Source organism: Danio rerio, chromosome 23 (genome assembly GCF_049306965.1).
Source record: "Danio rerio strain Tuebingen ecotype United States chromosome 23, GRCz12tu, whole genome shotgun sequence".
Taxonomy (NCBI): Eukaryota; Metazoa; Chordata; class Actinopteri; order Cypriniformes; family Danionidae; genus Danio; species Danio rerio.
The window spans coordinates 25,476,457-25,499,000 of record NC_133198.1 but is presented as its reverse complement, the minus strand read 5'-3'; the positions used below and the strand labels follow the sequence as shown (position 1 = coordinate 25,499,000).

The 22,544-nt window shown below is 37.1% G+C and overlaps 1 protein-coding gene and 1 long non-coding RNA gene across 3 annotated transcripts in view; one reads left to right on the top strand and one right to left on the bottom strand.

Annotated features, from left to right (window-relative positions):
- The window catches only part of LOC108181455 (uncharacterized), a 35,515-nt gene extending 32,159 nt beyond the window's left edge, over positions 1–3,356 (bottom strand). Inside the window, exons 1-2 of one of the 2 annotated variants that reach the window (XR_012398473.1) lie at positions 3,070–3,356; positions 2,848–2,973 (exon numbers count right to left, since the gene is read on the bottom strand). This is a non-coding gene — a long non-coding RNA (uncharacterized lncRNA). The remainder of the gene's footprint in view (positions 1–2,847; positions 2,974–3,069) is intronic. The other variant, XR_012398469.1, reaches the window with a different exon arrangement.
- spsb1 (splA/ryanodine receptor domain and SOCS box containing 1) overlaps positions 1–22,544 on the top strand; it is a 101,964-nt gene that overhangs the window by 38,090 nt on the left and 41,330 nt on the right. The window lies entirely within an intron of this gene.

Below are 22,544 nucleotides of genomic sequence, written 5' to 3'. Positions count from 1 at the left end.
GAAGCACCAATCAAAGGCCCCATTTTTATGATGGCATCATGTAGACTTCTTACAAAATATTTTAGTATTTTAAAAATACAAAAATACAAGACACTAAAGTATTTTGATACAAAATATTAACCCATTTTCATCCACGCAATTAAATACAAATTACAAAATATTAGTATTTAAAATATATATTTGAATACTTGTATCATAAATACTGCCCAACCCTGCCCACCAATGTCAAGAGCAAATCTACGCCCTTGGTGGAATATTGCAGATGGCAAAATCATTCTTCTTATTCTCCGACTAAAATATTTTTGAAATATTTCAGGGCTTAGTAAAATATATTTTCAGCCCTGCAATAAAATGTGGATGGGATCTGATTTATCCAGTATGTAAAAAACTAAATGATTTAGAAGAATTGCACTCTAAAATAGTTTTAGATAACAAACTTTCCTTTATGTTAATGTATTAAAAAATATATAATATATATACATATTAAAATGTATATACAGTGCTCAGTGTATATAAGTACACCCCTCACAAATCTGTCTTTTAAATTAATATTTTTAATAGGAAGCTATACATAAGCTATATTTGTGCATATACTGTACATTAATCAGTACTGAAGCCAAATCTAGAGCTTTTCTAACAAAGTAACTTACAATAACAGTCCAAAAACTAGTACACACAAATGTATATATTATAGAAAATATTAAATACACATTTAAAAAAGAGGAAAAATGAAGAGAAGCAAAAAAAAAAAAAAAAAAAAAAATAGTTGAAATTTTGTAGGTTGTAATTTTATTTGTAATATTTTGCTTTAATTTAATAGAATTATCTTTAAATTTCTAAATATGTTAGGTGACTAAAATATTATTTTAATAAATATATCTGTTCATTAAATCTGTTTTGTTTAAATGCACCAAAATGCATTGCCTTTATTTACTGAGAAATGGATAAAAATATTCAGTTTCAAAATGGGGTGTGCTCAATTATGCTGAACACTGTACATGCATACATATTTGTAAATGCTTTTTAAAAATATTTAAAATAAAATGTACAAAAAAAGTCAAATATGTATTTGTGCTAAACCATATGGCCTGCATAATGCCTCTGTTTTGGCATATTTAACAAGAAAATATTTTATGAAATAAGCAGTCATGGGTCATTTGAAACCTCTCATGATATCTGGCAGTAGATTGATTTTTAAAGTTGATATTACATGCCCGAATTAACCTGACATATGAGCTGTATCAAACGCTAGGGAGTTAAATGAAAGCAAACTTGTCGCTGTATTTCATGCAGTCGGTGCTTGCAGAGTCATTAGCTAATTCAGCAGCAGCAGCAGCTTTTCTCTCTTAATTGCATTTCAGCACTTTCTGTACCATCAGTATATGTTTGGTACTGTATACAGGATGGGAGTTTAACTCGTCTACAGTGCAGGTTATTGATGTATGCATGGATGCATGGATATATGTGTATGCATGTAGTTATTCAAGAGATGCATAAATGTCTGTGATGATTGCATACTTGCTGAATCAGGAAAAAGGCATCTCGGGCTGTCCTGTGCAAGAGCTTGCATTTGAAAAAGAATCACTTAACATTATCACTCCCTCTACAGGACACAAGTGGAGTAGCGGCTCGTGAGGGATTCTGTAGGCCTCTGCTAGATTGTGTTCAATGATCATCTGACGGTCATGCTGATTTATTTATTTAATAAACAAGCACATAAATAAATTATATAAAACCATTTTGTTTTCATATTAATACTTTAATATTTTATAGTCTCAAGCTTTCAGAAATCACAAAAAAAAACATAAGGCAGTTTTATAATAAAGTACATTTTTGTATGGATTTCTGTTACAAAAAAGGTGGTCAAAAATGAAATATTAAGTGGATGTTTGAATGGAATATTGGTCAGTATTAAACTGGTGTCCTTTTAGTCAATACTAATAAAACTTTTGATTTAACTATTTATTTTGTTTTACATTATTTTAACACTATTATTCAATGAAACCTTTCATTCATTCATTTTTTTTTTGGCTTAGTCTCTTTATTAATCTGGGGTTGCCAACAGTGGAATGAACCGCCAACTTATCCACCATATGTTTTATGCAGCAGATGCACTTTCGGCTGCAACACATCCACACACTCATTCACACAAACACTCGTACACTACGGACAATTTAGCCTACCAATTCACCTGTACCACAGGACTGTGGGGGAAACCGGAGCACCCGGAGGAAACCCACGCAAATGCAGGGAGAACATGCAAACTCCTACCTATACCTACTGCGCCACTGCATTGCCGTCATTAATCACAAAATCTTTATTTTGTTTTACATTATGTATTTTAACACTGTTATTCAATGAAACTTTATGATTACTATTAATCAAACAATCGTTATTACATCATTGTTTTAATAAAATGCATATGAATCCATTTTAAAGACTGTTGTTTGCTTTAGTTTTAATTAAAACGGAAATTACTATCTGAATACTTTATTTGACGTAACAAATCATATTATTATTATTTTTGATCAACCAATTGTTATTGCTTTATTATTTTATTATAATCCAATTCAAAAGACTATTGCTCACTTATAAGTTTTTTTTATGCAAAAATTATTATCTGAATATTTTATTTTAAGTAAAAAAAAAACATAGTTATTTATTTCTGGTTATCAAGAACTATGATTTTTCAAAAGCAAACCAAGGTTAATTTTGTAGGTAATATGGATTTTGAGAGAATATTAAGGCAGAATGTCAGATGCATGCGTGGCTAAATTATTGCCAACATTAAAGCATATTATTATCATCAATAGGCAAAAAATAAAAGAATTTTTAAAAATCACATACCTGAAAGTGGTGCTTGATTTCTTTCTTTATAGTTTCTTTGCACTGGACTGATATCTCTTTCCAGATATGGTTGTCGATCATTTGCTTTCAAAAGAGAAGCACTTTAGCAGCATCTAGAACAGCAGCCTGTAAGTACATTTAAGATTTGTTTCAGTTGTTGTGTATGGTTTGAGGACTTGTTTCCAGCTGTTTGTGTAAAGTTGTAGGACATTTAAAACTTGCTTTCAGTTGTGTATAATACTAGAAGTTGTTTAGCCACTGTTTCCTTGGTTACTATAAGAGCTTGTGTAGCGAACGCAGACGCGGTTCGCGTCGTCCGCCTCAGTTTCGGCCCTTGTTTTGACTCGGGAGGCGTGTCCAAACGCCAGGTAACCACTATATAGTGAGCACGGTAGCATTAGTCGGCAGGAGAAGCACTTTAGCAGCATCTAGAACAGCAGCCTGTAAGTACATTTAAGATTTGTTTCAGTTGTTGTGTATGGTTTGAGGACTTGTTTCCAGCTGTTTGTGTAAAGTTGTAGGACATTTAAAACTTGCTTTCAGTTGTGTATAATACTAGAAGTTGTTTAGCCACTGTTTCCTTGGTTACTATAAGAGCTTGTGTAGCGAACGCAGACGCGGTTCGCGTCGTCCGCCTCAGTTTCGGCCCTTGTTTTGACTCGGGAGGCGTGTCCAAACGCCAGGTAACCACTATATAGTGAGCACGGTAGCATTAGTCGGCAGGAGAAGCACTTTAGCAGCATCTAGAACAGCAGCCTGTAAGTACATTTAAGATTTGTTTCAGTTGTTGTGTATGGTTTGAGGACTTGTTTCCAGCTGTTTGTGTAAAGTTGTAGGACATTTAAAACTTGCTTTCAGTTGTGTATAATACTAGAAGTTGTTTAGCCACTGTTTCCTTGGTTACTATAAGAGCTTGTGTAGCGAACGCAGACGCGGTTCGCGTCGTCCGCCTCAGTTTCGGCCCTTGTTTTGACTCGGGAGGCGTGTCCAAACGCCAGGTAACCACTATATAGTGAGCACGGTAGCATTAGTCGGCAGGAGAAGCACTTTAGCAGCATCTAGAACAGCAGCCTGTAAGTACATTTAAGATTTGTTTCAGTTGTTGTGTATGGTTTGAGGACTTGTTTCCAGCTGTTTGTGTAAAGTTGTAGGACATTTAAAACTTGCTTTCAGTTGTGTATAATACTAGAAGTTGTTTAGCCACTGTTTCCTTGGTTACTATAAGAGCTTGTGTAGCGAACGCAGACGCGGTTCGCGTCGTCCGCCTCAGTTTCGGCCCTTGTTTTGACTCGGGAGGCGTGTCCAAACGCCAGGTAACCACTATATAGTGAGCACGGTAGCATTAGTCGGCAGGAGAAGCACTTTAGCAGCATCTAGAACAGCAGCCTGTAAGTACATTTAAGATTTGTTTCAGTTGTTGTGTATGGTTTGAGGACTTGTTTCCAGCTGTTTGTGTAAAGTTGTAGGACATTTAAAACTTGCTTTCAGTTGTGTATAATACTAGAAGTTGTTTAGCCACTGTTTCCTTGGTTACTATAAGAGCTTGTGTAGCGAACGCAGACGCGGTTCGCGTCGTCCGCCTCAGTTTCGGCCCTTGTTTTGACTCGGGAGGCGTGTCCAAACGCCAGGTAACCACTATATAGTGAGCACGGTAGCATTAGTCGGCAGGAGAAGCACTTTAGCAGCATCTAGAACAGCAGCCTGTAAGTACATTTAAGATTTGTTTCAGTTGTTGTGTATGGTTTGAGGACTTGTTTCCAGCTGTTTGTGTAAAGTTGTAGGACATTTAAAACTTGCTTTCAGTTGTGTATAATACTAGAAGTTGTTTAGCCACTGTTTCCTTGGTTACTATAAGAGCTTGTGTAGCGAACGCAGACGCGGTTCGCGTCGTCCGCCTCAGTTTCGGCCCTTGTTTTGACTCTCGAGGCGTGTCCAGCTGAATTCAATCAGCTAACGTTAGTGCTTTGGGGTTATATAAACAACTAGTTCACCGCGGCAGCGATCGCGGCAGCCTCGTGTGAAGACCGCCTCGTGTGAAGACCGACGAGTGTAAAGACCATCGACTCTACCTGCGCGACTCCACCGAGCAAAGACACCGACAAAGCACTTGAGTACTTTACTGTATTGTTTTACTTTACACTTATTTTTGTTGTCAGCGCACTTTTATTATGTGTTTTCTAATTCCTGTTGTTACTAACACTCGCAAAACACGGGAGGTACGCTGCAGGCGTAATCCTCACAACCTTCGTTCAATACATGTATCTACTATTTCACAACTCTCTCTCTCCGTGGGCCTCTGGAACTGTCAATCAGCTGTTAACAAGGCTGATTTTATTACCTCCATAGCTACATATTCTGACTATAATCTCATGGCTCTAACTGAGACCTGGTTGAGGCCGGAGGACACTGCTACACATGCTACTCTTTCTGCTAATTTCTCTTTTTCCCACACTCCTCGTCAGACAGGGAGAGGGGGTGGGACTGGACTACTAATTTCCAAAGAATGGAAATTTACTCTGATACCGTCCCTGCCAACAATCAGCTCCTTTGAATTCCATGCAGTCACCATTATCCACCCCTTCTACATAAATGTGGTTGTCATCTACCGCCCACCAGGTAAATTAGGTCACTTCCTAGATGAACTGGATGTTCTTCTCTCATCTTTTTCTAATTTTGCCACTCCCTTATTGGTGCTAGGTGACTTCAACATTTACGTTGACAAACCGCAAGCTGCAGACTTTCAGACTTTGCTTGCCTCTTTTGACCTAAAAAGAGCACCTACTTCTGCTACCCACAAATCAGGTAATCAGCTAGACCTTATTTACACACGACACTGCTTCACTGATCAAACAATAGTAACTCCACTACAAATATCTGATCATTTCCTTCTGTCTCTCAACATCCACATTACTCCTGAGCCGCCACACACTCCAACACTGGTTACCTTTCGCAGAAACCTACGATCTCTCTCACCCAATAGACTATCCACCATTGTTTCAGACTCTCTTCCTCCATCTCGCAAACTCACTGCACTTGATTCGAACAGTGCCACTAATACACTCTGCTCCACACTAACATCATGTCTAGACCGATTATGTCCTCTTGCATCCAGGCCAGCCCGTGCCAGTCCTCCTGCACCCTGGCTCTCGGATGCTCTCCGTGAGCATCGCTCAAAACTTCGGGCTGCAGAGAGAATTTGGCGGAAAACTAAAAATCCTGCACATCTCTTAACATACCAAACTCTTCTGTCCTCTTTCTCAGCTGAGGTTACTTCTGCAAAGCAGACGTATTACCGTCTGAAAATCAACAATGCCACTAATCCTCGCCTACTTTTTAAAACATTTTCCTCCCTCCTCTATCCTCCTCCTCCACCCGCATCCTCCACACTTACTACTGATGACTTTGCTACATTCTTCTGCACCAAAACTGCAAAAATCAGTGCTCAATTTGCTGCACCTACAACAAACACGCAAGATACAACACCAACACCACACACACTCACCTCTTTTTCTCAGCTCTCTGAGTCTGAGGTGTCCAAACTTGTGCTATCTAGCCATGCAACCACCTGTCCACTCGATCCCATTCCCTCTCATCTCTTGCAAGCCATCTCTCCTGCAGTCATACCAACACTGACTCACATAATTAACACATCTCTTGACTCTGGTTTATTCCCCACTACATTTAAGCAGGCTAGGGTAACCCCACTGCTAAAGAAACCCAACCTGGACCATACGCTACTTGAAAACTACAGACCAGTATCCCTGCTTCCATTCATGGCCAAGATTCTGGAGAAAGTAGTGTTCAATCAAGTCCTGGACTTTCTTACTCAAAACAATCTCATGGACAACAAGCAATCTGGCTTTAAGAAAGGCCACTCAACTGAGACTGCCCTGCTCTCGGTCGTGGAGGATCTCAGACTGGCTAAAGCAGACTCTAAATCATCAGTCCTCATTTTGCTGGACTTGTCAGCTGCTTTTGACACTGTCAACCACCAGATCCTGCTATCTACGCTTGAGTCACTGGGCGTTGCGGGCACTGTTATACAATGGTTCAGATCTTACCTCTCTGACAGGTCATTCAGGGTGTCTTGGAGGGGAGAGGTGTCCAACCTACAGCATCTAAACACTGGGGTACCTCAAGGCTCTGTTCTTGGGCCACTTCTCTTCTCCATCTACACATCATCTCTAGGACCAGTCATCCAGAGACATGGATTCTCCTACCACTGCTATGCTGATGACACCCAGCTATACCTCTCTTTTCATCCTGATGATCCCTCGGTTCCAGCTCGTATCTCAGCCTGCCTGTTGGATATTTCACACTGGATGAAAGATCATCATCTTCAGCTGAACCTCGCAAAAACGGAAATGCTTGTAGTTTCTGCCAACCCGACTCTACACCGTAACTTTTCAATCCAGATGGATGGGGCAACCATTACTGCATCCAAAATGGTGAAAAGCCTTGGAGTAACGATTGATGACCAACTAAACTTCTCTGACCACATTTCTAGAACTGCTCGATCGTGCAGATTTGCACTCTATAACATCAGAAAGATCCGACCCTTCTTATCTGAACATGCAGCTCAACTCCTTGTTCAAGCTCTTGTTCTCTCCAAACTGGATTACTGCAACTCTCTACTAGCTGGGCTTCCAGCTAACTCTATCAAGCCTCTTCAACTGCTCCAGAATGCAGCAGCACGAGTTGTCTTCAATGAACCTAAACGAGCACATGTCACTCCGCTGCTAGTCCGTTTGCACTGGCTGCCAGTTGCTGCTCGCATCAAATTCAAAACTCTGATGTTTGCCTACAAAGTGACTTCTGGCCTAGCACCTTCTTATCTGCACTCACTTCTGCAGATCTATGTGCCCTCCAGAAACTTGCGTTCTGTGAATGAACGTCGCCTCGTGGTTCCATCCCAAAGAGGGAAAAAATCACTTTCGCGAACGCTCACGCTCAATCTGCCCAGTTGGTGGAATGAACTCCCTAACTGCATCAGAACAGCAGAGTCACTCGCTATTTTCAAGAAACGACTAAAAACTCAACTATTTAGTCTCCACTTCACTTCCTAATCTGCAATTGCCTCTTTAAATATCACACTAACTATACAAAAAAAAAAAAAAACAAAAAAAAAAAAAAAACAAAAAAAAACAAAAAAAAAAAAAAAAAAAAAAAAAAAAATACTAACACTTCCCTTCTTAGACTTTACAGACCTGAAACTTGCCTTTAGTACTTATTCATTGTTGCTCTTAGTTGTGTAAATTGCTTCCTTGTCCTCATTTGTAAGTCGCTTTGGATAAAAGCGTCTGCTAAATGACTAAATGTAAATGTAAATGTAAAAGTAGTTAACTATAACAATTTTTCATTCTCTCGCATCATCTGTCTTTTACGTTACTTGGTTTTAATCTTTAATCTAATCTTTTTTAATTCATTCACACACAATGACACAACATTCCTTCTTTGTGAGTTTAAAAAAAAGAGTGATTGGCATCATTAATTTTAGAGAGCTGCTTTAAAGGGGCCCTTTTGACCTCTATTAAGGGGCCGATGCTCCAGGGGTCTGAGCTGATGCAGCTTTGCACAGATAAACCATGTCACGATCACAAAGCAGGTCATATCCAAACATAATACCATTGTAATAATGCGTAATCCACATTAAAGGTGAGTATAATATACAGTAGGTTCATAAAACGAGAGATTGATTAGATCTGAAGGGCATTTGAAGAATCGCTCCTTCAGTAAATCTGTGCTTCTCCAGCAAGAAGCTCGGGACGGTTCTGCTGCTTTGCGGAACATATCAAGGGAGAACATTTTGCAGTACAATGCTTAAAGGGACAGTACGGTATTGCCCGAAATGACCCGCAGAGAATGCATTTGCATATATATGCCACAGTAAGTAGGCTACATTTGAATTTCTGAATTAATGTTTAGTCACGATACAAGCAAATAGGTTTTTTCTCCAATTTACTGTATAGGACCGACAGAGATCATAAACATTTATTTTGTGGTTCATACACATATATTTTACTTATACTATAATGTATAAGTCTATCTTGTGGTGTTTCAATAGTTAGGTTAGAGCTGATGAAAGGGATTATAGATATTTTCTGAATGAAAATAAATAAATAAATTAAATAAATGGATGGATGAATGACTAAAGAAGCAGATGTAAGTGAATGAAATCAATCAGATTGAAAATGATTGAACTGAAAACATTTGATAAAAAGAGAAAGAAAATTACAATTAAAAGAAAGCGTTGGCTAAAAAGATCTCTCTGTATGATACAAAATAAATAACAAAAAATGAGAGTAAATTTAAAGATGAACAGCAATAAAAACGTAATGTGGAGCTTGTTTACCTTATGGTTTTCTTAATCATGATCAATCTATTATTTTAGTATCACTCATATACTAATATAATCTTTGTTAATATTGTCAATTTAGAGTTTATTTTATTTTTAGTACTTATTTATGTTTTTGCAGTTTAATTTGACATTTTTACTATTTATTAATATGTAAATTAGTGCTGGGTAAATACTAACCATATCCAAAGTTTGTTTTGACATCAGAAATGTGTGTGTATTATATATATTTATATGTATGTGTGATACAAAAACTAATACATAGGAGTATATAGATATTTAAATTTATGCAGCGGGGAAAATAAATATTGAACACGTCATGTTTTTTACTAGGAATAATATTTTTAAAGGAGCTGTTGACATGGAATTGAACCAACGAAAATAATACAAAATAACAAAAAAATAAATAAATCTGAAAAATTTGTTATGTGTAATAACAATGGAATGACATAAGGAGAAAGTACTGAAATACTGAAATGTATTTAATACTTTATGTAACAGGCGTTTTTGGTGATGGCAGCTTAAAGACGCGTCTCATTAGGAGAATGAAGTCACATGCATTGATAAGGTGTGAGTTTTTCAGACTTTAACAGAGTGTAAAAGTCTTGACTGTTCTGTGGGTCTCTTCTATCAAATCTGATCTTTATTTTGTATTTTTGCATCGGATTCAAGTCAGGTGATTGGCTGGGCCATGCCACAGCTTGATTTTCTTTCTCTGAAAGCATTTAATAGTTTCCTTGGCTTTGTTTTGGATAATTGCCTTACTGAAATGTTCACCCTGGTTTCATCTTCATCATAATAGAGATGTTGGACTGAAGCTGGAAGGGCTTGAATATTAATTTACACTGACGAAGGGCAGAGGGTTGATTTCAGCTGCTGTCTGGGTTTTCATGGCCTTTCTACACCTTCCTTTCTTTATGTGTTCAGTACTTTTTTTCCTGTGTTGTTTAATTTTATTACACAAAACTTAATTTGTAAACTAATTAGATTTGTTTTCTTTTACGTCAACGGTTGTATATACCTTTTCTTATGATTTATCTTTAAATATAAGAATGCATTTTCTCATATATATGCTTGCATGTGTATTTATATATACATAATAAATAACACATTACACGAAACTTAAATTATGTCAAAATAAAATTTTATTTTGGATGCGAAAAACTGAACAAAGTTTTTTGCCCAATGCAAATATACAGTTAAAGCCCCCCTTTGATTTTTTTTCTTTTTTAAATATTTTCTAAATGATGTTTAACAAAGCAAGTACATTTTTACAGTATGTCTGATAATATTTTTTCTTCTGGAGAAACTCTTATTTGTTTTATTTCGGCTATATAAAAAGCAGTTTTTAATTTTTTTTAAAAACCATTTTAAGGTCAAAATTATTAGCCCCTTTAAGCTATGTTGTTTTCGACTGTTTACAGAACAAACCATCATTATACAATAACTTGCCTAATTACCCTAACCTGCCTACCTAATTAACCTACTTAAGCCTTTAAATGTCACTTCAAGCTGTATAGAAGTGTCTTGAAAAATATCTAGTAAAATAGTATTTACTGTTAACATGGCAAAGACAAAAGAAATCAGTTATTAGTAATTAATTAAATGAGTAATTAGTAATTAAATGAGTAATTAAAATTATTATGTTTAGTAATGTGTTGAAAAAAATCTTCTCTCTGTTAAACATAATTTGGGAGGAAAAATAAATGCGGGGATAATTCAATAATTCTGACTTCAACTGTATATAGATTTTATTAATAATAATAATAATATATATATATATATATATATATATATATATATATATATATATATATATATATATATATATATATATATATATATATATATTAACAAATTTTTCATTTATTTGACTGACATTTGTTTCTACCAATTCTCCTCTGTGAGAGCAGTGATATGAACACTGAATGCTCAATGAACCTGCTCATGCAATCACATCAATGGCTTGAAGCTGCAGTTCTGTTTCCAGCGCTGCAGTTTTTGCTTCAGATCTCTCATCTGGTTGAGCGTTCAACAAAGGAACAGTTTAATGTAATGATGATGATACAATGAATATCCCGAGAACAATTAGGAAGCTTATTAAAGGAGTATACAGGGAACTGCTAATGCCAATATATGCTTTGTAAATATGATTAATACACATTATCGCCATGAACAATGCTTACATTAAAACTTTACTTTGATTATTACATTACCTTTGTCTTGAGACAAGCTAGGGCCTGTGTCCTGGTATTAATAGGACAGTTTGCCCCAAAAATGTAAAGTTAACTCATTCGTTATGAGTTCTTTTTTCTGTTGAATACAAAAGATGATATTTTCAAGAATGCTGGACATTGGTAGCTATTGACATCCATAGTAAAAAAACATATACAGCTGAAGTCAGAATTATTTGCCCCCCTTTGAATTTTTTTTTTTTTTAATATTTCTCAAATGATGTTTAACAGAGCAAGGAATTTTTTACAGTATGTCTGACAATATTTTTTTCTTCTGGAGAAAGTCTTATTTGCTTTATTTCTGCTAGAATAAAAGCTGTTTTTATTTTTTTAAACACCATTTTAAGAACAAAATGATTTGCCCCCTTAAGCAATTTTTTTGATAGTCTACAGAACAAACCATCTTTATACAATAACTTGCCTAATTATCATATCCTTTCTAGTTAACTTTATTAACCTGGTTAAGCCTTTAAAAGTCACTTTAAACTGTATAGAAGTGTCTTGAAAAATATCTTGTCAAATATCATTTACTGTCATCATGGCAAAGATAAATGAAATCAAATATTAGAAATGAGTTATTAAAACTATTATGTTCAGAAATGTTTTGAAGAAATCTTTTCTCCGTTACACAGAATGTGTGGGGGTGGGGGGGGGGGGTGGCTTAGGGTACCAGGGGGGCTAATAATTCTGACTTCAACTGTACATACTCTCGAGTTCAATGGCTAATGGTTCCAAACATTCTTTGAAATATTTTCCTTTGTGTTAATTAGAAGAAAAAAACTCAAAAAAGTTTGGAGCAAGTGGATGTTCAGTAAATAATGACAAAATTTATATTTTTTTGGGTGAACTATTGCATTAATATATGTTTTTTGTGATCTGATAACAAGTGTTCTGCCAAGATTCATTTTTGTTTTCTCTTGGTATTAATATTTTGAAATTCTATACCCTTTTGACCACTTATATTTGGATTTCCAAATCCCTTTCCTCCTTTTTTGTCATGATCTACATTTCAACAGAATCCTTGAATGTGATACATGAATAATATTGAATGAATGAACAAACCAATATTTATGTGACATAGGGAAGCAAAAGAATGTAAATTAGTGACTTCAGTTTTAATCATAACCTGTGTTTTTTTATGCAGTGTAGTAAAGTATGAATACTTTGGTTTGATGTGCTGTTCCATATATAGCTACAGTTACTGTAACTACTCTTCTCTCATACATTTTGCATGTGTAGGAGAAACTACTACAGTACAGATACGTATGCATTTGTAAGGTCAGCTGCAAGTATAACTATCAATGCCTTTTAAAATGCACATTTTAATCCTGAAAGTACTTTATTCATTCCAAATGAGGATTTGCACTGCTTCATAATGTTAGTAAATCTGGCCCTACACTGTAAAAAAATAAAAAATAAAACAACGCTCATGATTAATAGGCGTTTTTATTTATGTTTTTGAATTGCATTATGGGACCTTAAATTCTGCTTTGACAACATTGTGAAGTTAAACATGGTAAAAATTAAACTGTGGTTTAACATAGTTAATATACTATTATTGACATTTTACTAGTTTGAAATGTTGCTGTTTGGGTTCTTTGTGTTAAATTATGATAAAAAAATGGTTATTGAGCTGCAAATTCTTTGTCTAGTATTATACAGATAAATTTAAAGACCCCATGGAAAAGTTTCTCTGAATTTACAATTATATGTTGAATAAAACAAAGTTGGTGGTTCATTCCGCTGTGGTGACCCCATAATAATAAAGGGACTAAGCCAAAAAGAAAATAAATGAATGAATGAATGAATGAATGAATGTTCAGTAAAACATTTTGGGCCAGTTTTATTCTGTAAACTATTGATGACATTTCTTAAGAAAAAACAAAATCATTCATTTTTAGACAACACAATTTTTATTTTGATAAATACATATTTAGTGTATTAATCCTTATATTTAGTCATAACAAATAGAATGTGTTATTCTGACCAAGTGTCATTATTCTGAAAAAATATTTAAATGAAGAAAAAAAAATGACAAGATTGGGTAGAAATGGCTAACAGATTTCAACACCCTCCCTAGCAGATCTCTCTTTTTAATTAATTCTTTTATATTTATAGGATATAATCTTTTATTATAGGATAATTTTCAGTAAGAAATTTGTGTATATACATTGCATTATACATTTGATACAGTCAGTACCAAACCAAAACTGGAACTAATTTAACTTAAATAAGATTGTGGTACAAAACAATTCACTCCCAAATTATTATGTTAAGGAAAAATATGAAATCAAATTTTATCCGAGGAAATATATACAATTTAGTTTTAGATTTATATAACTATAAATTAGTATAATTAAATAAACTTTTTAAATGCTATGTTTTTATCCATTTTGGAATAAATGTTTGTATATAGGGGCGTCATGGTGGCGCAGTGGGTAGCACGACCACCTCATACCAAGAAGGTTGCTGGTTCGTGCCTCGGCTGGGTCAGTTGGCATTTCTGTGTGGGATTTGCATGGTCTCCCTGTGTCCAAAGACATGCGGTACAGGTGAATTGGGTAGGCTAAATTGTCTGTAGTGTATGTGTGTGAATGAGAGTGTATGGATGTTTACCAGTGATGTGTTGCAACTGAAAGGCAACCACTGCGTAAATGAATGAATGTTTGTATATATTTGGATATAATTTGTTTTCTTTGTTGTTTTTTGTTTTAAAAATGCTAAAAACATCAATAAAGTCACTTTGTTCAACTAGAAGTTACTGGAGCAGAAATTACGATCCCATATTGCAAGTTTAAAGGAGGAAAACCCATGAAACATAAGCTACTGTATGTGCCACTGTTGATCCTGTTTTAGAGTAGGTTTTTAATCTGAAAATACCAAAATATAATTTACTATTTAGACTTGAGTCCAAACAATAATTCATACTGCATTTAATTGTGCACTATGAGATTTGAAGGTAATTTCTACCAGTAATATATTTTCAAAAGTGAAGGTCACAGATATGTTATGGATGTGCGTTTTAAAAATTTTGCAACCACATCATGCCTTCAGGGAAAAACAAAAAAGCTTTTGAATTGCAAATACCTAATACAGTCAATTTTCCCCAATGCATTTATGTAGATTAAAAGTGGCTATTTTTAGATTTAAACAAAGAAAGAAAAACCTATTCATCGTTCATCATCATACATTGCGGACAGATTTTTTTTTTACAGGACAGTGTATGTGCCGCACACTTGGCACCTGCTCCAGCTGCTGGAGAGAGAAAACACCAAAGTTGAGCTGATCAGCATACTTGCACCTGGGACTGAATCCACAGATCTGCTCTTAAACTAATCCATACTGGCAGCCGCACTAAAGACACACTTAAAATGAGCCTTCTATCTGCTGGTATGAGGATCAAGAGATAAGAGATGAAAAGAATTAGGCATAGGGAAAGAGAAAATTAGTGAAAAAAATATTGATCATGGGAAAAAAGAAAGATAGAAAGGTGGAAGAAAGTCAAGTTTAAAGTCTGCATTAAATCTAATTTTACAATGTTTTTTTTGCAAGCGCACATTGTTAGTCTTAAGGTTAGCAATTCATCTGAGCAAGTTAATCCACTCCCCAAAATAGTTTGTTATAGTAATCTTTAATCAAAATCTGACCGTTTGCTTCCATTCTAAATGGCAGTCCATCTCTCCTGACATCAGTTGGATAGTTTGGGCGAAATATGCTTAGCCATGCCCCTTCTACCATTAGTTTGCTGAGTGTGAAAGACACGCGTAGGTTTGCAAAAATAAAACTGTCCAAGGAAATTGAATGAGTAAACTGGCAAGAGGTCAGGGCAAACAATTATTGATGGTTGACAGGAAACTTACATTTTGACACAGTGTCGAGATCCCGAAGTGCAAGTGTTTTAAAACACTGCACCGAAGTATGATCCAAAACACCCAGATCACATGACTAAGGTGATTCGAAACACAGAGGTCACGTGACTTAAGTGTTTTAAAACAACAGGTCACGTGACTAAAACGATTCAAAGCATCTGTCATTTCAGAAGCATTTTGAGATCTGGCTGATCTGCGTTTGCCTGACATGTCAAATAAAAATCTCTTATCTCATGTGGCCTAGTGGACTGTGCGTGTAAACAGCATAACTGTGCAGCAGAAGGCCCGAGTTTGAATTCCGACTTGTACAAATACCCTGAAAATATGACTAGATGTATTTTATTAATGTTATTTTTTATGACCAATACAAGACATATTTATTTACAAAGTTTTAATTTGGATGTCAGACCAATATTAAAACATAATACGTTACAAGAACAGAGCATTTAAAAACTAACATCTGTAGCTGCATCACTCTGGATTTTAATCTATTATCTCGGCATGCTAGTCTGGAACGCTCACTGCTTCACTAAGGGTGCTTTCACATCTGTAGTTCACTTCATTTGGTATGGACCAAGGGCAATAAATGATACATTGTCGCAGTTTCTGCCGTCTTTGGGTCGTTTTCACACCACACTGCTGGCTTTGGTCCGAACCAGTTGAAATGAACCAAAATGCAGTCATCTGACAAAAATCCACATCTCTCATTGGCCAGATGTTGTTAAAACATATTTTCCTAAACTGCTTATTAATTGGTCAGAATTTACTTGCGGGAAAGTACAAATGATCTCCCGCAAGTAAACAAAACCGGCAGACACAAAATGTCATTTTTACTCTGGAGGGATGACTGCGCTGACTGATTGTATGCCTGCTTTAGTCAAACTATACATTTCGAGAATGAAGCGCGGCTGCAGCTGGAAAACAGTGTTTTAATGCATCGCTCGTCACTTCAGGAGGAGGCGTGAATTAATTTAGCTAAACTGCGACATGGTCATCTTGCGGAAATATTACCAACGATCCATCAGGTAATGTTTTCCCCTCTCTCTGTTGGTAAAGCGCTGTCAACAAATATTTTTCCTCCATATCCCATAATGCACAGCACATCGGCCTACGGCAGCTGGATTAGTCCAAAAGTCGCAGTACTTTTTGTGGTTGGACCTGTTTTAATACGAATCATATTCTCACCACGAACGAACCGCTCCAGGGTTGGTTTGAAAGCTTACCAAGACCACCTCTTCAAGCAGGTCTCGGTACGCTTATTTGGTCCGCTTTTGGTGCGCACTCGAGTACGATTGCTGCATTCTCACCTGCCCAAATGAACCGCAACAAAAGGGAAAACGAACTCTAGTGCGATTCAATCGAACTAAATAAGGCAGGTGTGAAAGCACCCTTAATCACTTGAAACCTCAACTCTACAACATGGGTACCTCTACAACAATACCTCAATTTGCTGAAGCTGTTGCAGAGCAATGCATAATCGAACTAAATACTAACTAAATGACCATTAGGTGTCACCGTAGAGACGGGTTTTGAAACGTTTCGAAGCTTCGATACATTTGCTTCGATTGTTTCAGTGTTTCATGAAGTCTCGCTTTGCCCACCACTACAAACAATCAAAAAATCAAGATCAAAACCAGACAGGGGACAACAAGAAAAAAAGAAAAAGCTTACTGTATGTTCGCTATGGTAAAACAAGACTTAGCAATATATGTGTCTATGGTAGTGGCTGAAATAGTCAGGACAATGAAAAACAGGTGGGACTGTAATCAGTGAAATGGATTGTGGGAAATAGAGTCTGGATGAGTACTGCTATGTGGATGGTACAACTGTGATCATGAAAATTTCATTGTAATTGGAAATACACCATGATGCTGAAAAAAGTCTGCTGCAACTTCTGGTTTATGCACACTTCAAGGCATTCACAACAAGAACAATGCGATTTAGTGTGAAGTTATAAATGTAAAAGATCAGGGGCCTCATGTATCAACGCTGCGTACGCACAAAAACTTTGCGTACGCCAGGTTTCACGCTCAGAATCACTCACGTTTGGATTTACTAACAATGAACTGAACGTGGGAATGTGCGCAGCTCCACGCCAGCTTTATGGCTGGCGTACGCACATTTTTTGTGCGTGTCTGTTTTATTTCCATTGGCGACTCCTAGAGGCAGTTGTGTTAAATTCCTCTCTACAAAGTGTCTGAGCCTTGCAATGGCAGCTGTATGAGACGGGTTCATCTAGCAGGTATATAAGGTTTCCATACCATACAGTTGACCTGCTAAACATTAAAGCACAATTTGCAGCGGTCGCCTGTTTTCCCAATGTAATCTGAGCTATCTACTGCACGCACATTGCTATACAGACACTATCTGAAGATGAATTTGCATGCGTGAATCATAAACATTTCCATTCACTAAATGTGCAAATAAAATATGATGCACAAACTTATTAATGATTCCTACTTGTCTTTCTGGTGATAAATAGTTGGCAAAATCTGATAATTAGCGGGGGGAAAAAAGAAGAAAGAGTTCATAAGACGCTGGATTCGAACCGAGTTCATGCTCGAACATGTCAAAACATGTTGACATGCATCTTATGAGCTGCGCCACTGAGACTGTTAAGGGCATTGCAACATTTTACACATATAAACCACACTATTTCTTTTTTAATTCACTCAGTGCGATGTTCAGACCCAACTGTGTTGACCGCATCAGCTAAACTCTCCCACTCTATTTTTTTCTTTTGTTGTTAATTCCGGAGAACAAACTTGCAAATAACACCGCTTTTCTCCGGTCTACATCCGAAAGCAGCACCTCCAATTCACATTCTGTTCAAAGTTTCTCTTCTTGCTTGCTTTTGCTTTTTCATTGGGTTTTGCCAAAGTAGAGTCATTAGCATATTCATACAGGGGAGGAGCCAGGGAGGGGTTTTGTGCTCGTGCATGTTGCGCTCAGTTTCACGTTCATTCGGATGTACAAAAGAATATGCGTGAGATTCGGCGTACGCAGTGTTTCATACATCTGAATTTTTTCTGCGTACGCACATTTACAGCTTTGTGCGTACGCAATGTTTTAGTAAGATTTCCACGCAAGTCTTCGTACATGAGGCCCCAGCAGTCCACACAACAACACAGAAAAGCAAAATTATTGGGATCACTTTTAAGATCATTATTTTTCCTCTCCAGCTGATGAATTATTAAATGACAGTCAATCTGAATCCATCCTGCTTTAACAATCTTTAGTATTTAAAGCAGCAAATTACAAAACATATCAACATAATGATATTGCCTGCTATTTCTTTCTGTGATCCGTAAACTTTCAGTCCAGATTCTCTTGAACGTCTGGACACTGTATGCTGAGATTCAGATCTTACCTTGTTCAGCTGAACTGCTGATCAATTTCAGCTGCAGTGTTAAATCGATTGACCACTGAGATTCTCTGCATTATACTATCCTCTTGTGATTTGTCCTTTGTGGATGACCAGCCTTTTTGGAGGGACTTAAAAGAGTTTGTGACATTGTAAAAATGTAGTTCTTATCTTCGTGTTTTCCTTTCTTTGTTCTCTTTTCTGTGGCTTAGTTTCATCCCTTTGATTTCAACCTGAGACAACCTGCTGTTGGAGGATTTCAGCCATTTTAAAACAGTTCACCATCTCAGTCTGTAAAAAACTGGAAGGTTTGACTGCCAGTTAAGATTTAGCATGAAATTAAAAATATTTTTTTAATTTTTACATTTAAACAGTAGTACTTACTTACTATCAGAGCTGTTAATATTGAAGTTGATATTTAGCCGCACCATATAAGTTTTGTAACATCTAAATTTTTATAAGGTGGGTTGTTAGCACAACGCTCAATCCCCAACCTGGAAGACTAGGACATACACACATACAGACAATTTAGCTGACCCAATTCACCTATACCACATGTCTTTGGACAACACAGGGAGAACATGCAAACTCCACATAGAAATTCCAACTGACCAGCTGGATCTGTAACCAGCAAGCTTCTTGCTGTGAGGCGACATGGCTACTCACTGCGCCACCCTGCTGCCATTTAAAGACTATTACTTGTCATAAATGATTTATCTGTGCAGTTTGTTATTTTTAAAAATAATTTGCCCTTATAATACTTTATCAAATACCATAGCCTTCTTTTCCTCTATGAAATAACATTTCTTTACTTCTGGTCACATGGAATGCCTTTAGGGTGGGGCTATCAGTGCAGGTCTTGTTTCTGCACTAATTTTGTCAATTCAACAATCTTCCTCTATTTTGTTGGCAATGTCCTCCTAAATCTTTTAACAATCCAATCAGTTCCCAAAAGATGAAATTGTGTATCATACATTTTTGTTCTGATTTCAGGAATGTTTTAACTGTGTGCATGTCACAATATGGGCAAAAAGACTTCTTTCATTTCATGGCCAATTTAAGCAATTTGCCACAAGGTATTAATTTAACACCAATCACTTGGAGGAATATAGAAAAGTGTTTTCTCATTTTGATATTTTATCATTGAATATTATGTAATGATATTCTTTAAAATGCTTTAGCTTCAAATAAAACTAAGCATTGACCATGGAATTTAGGAAATTATAAGTTGTACAGTATATGTGTCACTGTCACACAAGAAAGACAAATATGGTTATATCTTTAAAGGTATTAATTTGTGCAATGCAACAAATGCTGAGAGATGAAGTAGGTAAGTGGTGTAGCAGAGGGAGAGTGATCTCACACACAGTTCAAATGGTAAGTTTTAGATCTTCAGTTTTACACCATCAAAGCTTTAGTTACTTCTCTTAAGCAGGTTTGCATTCACAGGAGAAGAATGACCTCCACGAAAGAGTACAAGAGGAAGAGGGAGAGCCGATGAGGAGAACCATCTGACTTTGATTACAGCCAGTGAGTGAATGAAGTAGGTGAGTTTATGTAGTGCATGGGTGATTGCAAGTGCAGGTGCGGGTGATCAGTACCCAGGCGATTGTTCCCGGGTGTGGTGAGTGGTGGATGGTGAGGGAAAGCAGTGATTTGAGCTGCAGGAACGAGCCGAGGGTGTGACAATATGAGTGCTCTCATCTACACACAGACACTTTCTGTTTTTATCATTCATTCATTCATTTATTCATTCATTCATTCATTCATTTTCTTGTTGGCTTAGTAAATCCGGGGTTGCCACAGCGGAATGAACCGCCAACTTATCCAGCAAGTTTTTACGCAGCGGATGCCCTTTCAGCCGCAACCCATCTCTTGGAAACATTTACACACATTCACACACACACTCATACACTACGGACAATTTAGCCTACCCATTTCACCTGTACCGCATGTCTTTGGACTGTGGGGGAAACCGGAGCACCCGGAGGAAACCTACGCGAAGGCAGGGAGAACATGCAAACTCCACACAGAAACACCAACTGAGCCGAGGTTCAAACCAGCGACCCAGCGACCTTCTTGCTGTGAGGCGACAGCACTACCTACAGCACCACTGCCTCGCTCTTTTATCCTTCAATGGCTGGAAATTTTCATTCTGAAATTAATTTCAATGAAAATGCTGCTCTGTTAAGCCTGGTTTATACTTCTGCGTCAAGTGACTGGCGTAACCCATGGCGCTTGCAACGCGCGGAGCTGTGCATTTATACTTCTGAGCGCTGTCTCTGTTGGTCTTCATTAACACTTCCAAAACGCTAGTTGGGAGTAAGGTGTTATGTGTCTCTGTGTCAAGTTTCTTCGCTTGTGTTTTGTTCTTTCTGAACGCTTCCGGGATGTACAAGAGGCTCAAACTCACTCATTTTGAGACAGGAACCTGCGGACGTGCAACAACTTTAACTATGAGGTAAACACAAAACAAATCTTTTCATCAGGAGCTCCTTCGCGGGACTCCACATTTGTAAACAATCGCTCCATTGGGCTCGCGCCGCTCGCATGGCTTGGTCCCGCCCAGACTCGTCAGCGCTACCAAGCCGACAGATCACAGAGCTTGCTCTATGCGTCGTTGCAACGTATAGTTACATTTTTTGAGAGGTGCACATCAGCGACGCTGACGGCCACGGCGTAGGGCTGTGCGTCAGCGGCGTAGCATACGCGTGCACCTGACGCAGAAGTATAAATCAGCCTTTAATGTAGTTGACATTTTTGAAGTGGACATTTCACCAACACTTCTTTACACACCATTTACATGACAAGAGATTTGTAAGGGCTCATGAGTGCACGTCAACTGCATATTTGATAAGATTATTCATTCATTCATTTTCTTTTTAGCTTAGTCCCTTTATTCATGACGGGTCGCCAATGGACCGCTACCTTATCCAGTGTATGTTTTAAGCAGCGGATGCCTTTCCAGCCGCAACCCAACAGTGGGAAACACCCATACACTCTTGCATTCACACACATACACTACGGCCAATTCAGCTTATTCAATTCACCTATAGCATATGTCTTTAGACTGTGGGGTAAACCGGAGCACCTGGAGGAAACCCACGCCAACATGGTGAGAACTCCACACAGAAATGACCCAGTCGGGGCCCGAACCAGCAACCCTCTTGCTGTGAGGTGATCGTGCTACCCACTGCGCCACCGTGATGCCTTTATAACAGTGGTTCTCAAATTTTTTTCATCAAGTACCACCTCAGAAAAAAAATAGTCTCTCCAAGTACCACCAAAAAGAGCAGTATTGAAATACAGTAGTATAGTAGGCCCAGTAAAGCAGCTAAACCTCTGCACAGTTAAAAAATGTGGCAAATTACCTCAGAAATATAAGCTATATGTCATATATGGCATATTATATACATCATTTTTGATAAATTTTGAAATATATGTAGCATGTACATGACATATTTCATTCCTCCGCGTACCACTAGAAGGAAGCCTGCGTACCACTAGTGGTACACGTACCACAGTTTGAGAACCACTGCTTTATAACATTATATCATTATCAATTCTGTGTGAACTACAGATTTTAGAAAAATGTTGATGCCATATATGTGTTATATGTACTTTACGGAACAACAATTGTAAACTACAGGACTGTATGTGCACATATTGTTTCTTTAAACAGTGACTGTAACTACTGGCCTGGCATAGACAATAGAGCATTTTTAGACAATCTCTCTTAGAAGATTTTCACCCAGAAAATAAAATTCTGTTATTATATTCAAGCATAGTATTGCCTGTAGTAACTGTCCACCATGATCTGTCGTGGAAGACAAAAGCAAACATCATTCCTTCGTTTTTTTTTTTTTTTTTGGCAC